At 43.4% G+C, this 2521-nt stretch overlaps 1 pseudogene; it reads left to right on the forward strand.

Annotated features, from left to right (window-relative positions):
• The first annotated feature begins 504 nt into the window (after window positions 1–504).
• On the forward strand, window positions 505–2053 carry LOC141582602 (ferritin heavy chain pseudogene; annotated as a pseudogene).
• Window positions 2054–2521: the final 468 nt, after the last annotated feature.

The raw sequence follows: 2521 nt of genomic DNA on the forward strand, positions 1-2521 counted from the left end.
TTGTGGCTTCTTTCAGCAATAGTGAGAAGTGTTTTCATTATCTATACTTATTTGTTCCTAAACATAAAGTAGTTACAGAACTGCTTACCTATGCCCCGTGTGCAGGTTCTGTGTCTTTAGTCATACACGATCTAGACAAGTAACTGTTTTTCAAAATGACTTAGGTCAGTTCTTTCCTTCCCCATCCTCTTGTGTTTTTCATTTAAAAAAAATTCACGGCAGGGCGCAGTGGCTCAAGCCTGTAATCTCAACATTTTGGGAGGCCAAGGCGAGCAGATCACCTGAGGTAAGGAGTTCAAGACCAGCCTGATCAACATGGAGAAACCCCATCTCTACTAAAAACACAAAAATTAGCTGGGCATGGTGACACATGCCTGTAAATCCCAGCTACTCTGGAGGCTGAAGCAGGAGAATTGCCTGAACCCAGGAGGTGGAGGTTGCAGTGAGCCGAGATTGCGCCATTACACTCCAGCCTGGGCAACAAGAGGGAAACTGTCTCAAAAAAAAAAAAAAAATCAATTGTTCTGGTTTTTATTTCATTTTGCTTCTTCTTACATCCTGCTTGAAGTGTTTGCTGATATCTGGGTGTATGTGTAAAATGCTGTTTCTAAGAGTCAAGGCTATACAAAACGGTGTACTCAATAATATATCTAGATGTTCTTCATGGAAATCCAGAGTTTCCTGCTTCAACAGGGTTTGGATGGAACCTGGTGCTGGTCCCCCACTCCCTGCAACCTTCCTGCAGGCCCCTTATAGCCATCCCTCTGCTGCCTCCGCACCAAGCCCTCAGACAGCCCCAAGGCCCCAGCTGCCTCTCCTTAGCCTCCATGAGGACGCATTCCCCTTGCAGGTGAGCCAGCACTACCATACTGTTGGAGGATCTCGACTGGGAGTCATCCAGATTCTTGGCATTTTGAACAAAGAATTGGACAAAATGCACAAGCAAAGCAACTAAAAGATGAAGCAAGGAAAGCATAGATTTACTGAAACAAAAGTACACTCCACAGAGAGTAGGAGCAGGCTGGAGCAAGCAGCTCAAGAGCAATGGTTACAGAATTTTCTGGGGTTTACATACCCTCTAGAGGTTTCCCATTGGTTATGTGGTTACACCCTATGTAAATAAAGGCTTGGCCCATGATCAGTATGATTGGTTGTGGGAGGGGACAGCAGCGGAAGTGAAGTTACAGAGATACTTTCCATTATTCATCTGCAAGGCAGCACAAAGGGAGCAGCCTCTCATCTTTTCGTTACTTGGGCATGGACAGGTGGGGTTTTCCTTTTGATTCAGTTCTAGGACATCAGCGCGAATCAGCCCTAGGTTCCCAGCCTCCAGACCCTATTCTCCTGCCTCACCACCAGGACACAGAGGCTGCCATCAACTGCCAGATCAACCTGGAGCTCTACACCTCCTATCTCTTCCTGTCTAAATCTTACTACTTTGACTGCAATGATGTGGCTTTGAAGAACTTTGCCAAATACTTTCTTCACCAGTCTCATGAGGAGAGGGAACATGCGGAGAAATTGAAGAAGCTGCAGAACCAGAGAGGTGGTTGAATCTTCCTTCAGGATACCAAGAAACCAGACTATGATGACTGGGAGAGTGGGCTGAATGCAAGAGTATGCATTACACTTGACAACAAATGTGAATCCATCACTACTGGAACTGCACAAACTGGTCACTGACAAAAATGACCCCTGTTGTGTTGACTTCATTGACACACATTACCTAAATGAGCAGGTGAAATCCATCAAAGAATTGGGCGACCAACTCTCACAAGATGGGAGCCCCTGAATCTGGCTTGGCAGGTTATCTCTTTGACAAGATCACCCTGGGAGACAGCGATAATGAGAGCTAAGCCTTAGGCTAATTTTTCCATAGCCATGGGTGACTTCCCGGGTCCCCAAGGCAATACATGCATGTTGGGGTTTCTTTTCCTTTTTCTATAAGTTGTACCAAAACATCAACTTAAGTTATTTGATTTGTACCATTCCTTCAAATAAAGAAATTTGGTACACCCCCCACCCCTCAAAAAAGTCACTCCTCTTAATATCGGCCCAGCCCCATTCCAATTACTTCCCACCCACCGCTAAGATCATCTCATTTACCTTTCCTGCTTTTTTTGGTGCAAACAAGCAGATATGTGTGCTTTATCCTTTTTTTTCTTATATGAGGAATAGTATACCATAAACATTGTTTTGTTCTTTGCTTTTTTCTGTTAACAGTATATCCTGGAAATCATTCCAAATTGGTTCTTATAGATCTCCTTTATTCTTCTATATAGCTGTATAACGCTCCATTTTGTAGATGTTATGTACTTTATTCAACAACTTCTCTAGGTATGGGCATTTAGGTTGTTTCCAATACTTTGCAATTCTAAATAAGCTGCAACAAATAAACGTGTACCTATGCATCGTGTTAGTTCATTTTCATTGCTAAAAAGGAATACTGGAGATTGGGGAATTTATGAAGAAAAAAGATTTGGTTCATGGTTCAGCAGGCTGTACATGAAGCCTAGTGCCA

Source organism: Saimiri boliviensis, chromosome 2, assembly GCF_048565385.1.
Source record: "Saimiri boliviensis isolate mSaiBol1 chromosome 2, mSaiBol1.pri, whole genome shotgun sequence".
NCBI lineage: Eukaryota > Metazoa > Chordata > Mammalia > Primates > Cebidae > Saimiri > Saimiri boliviensis.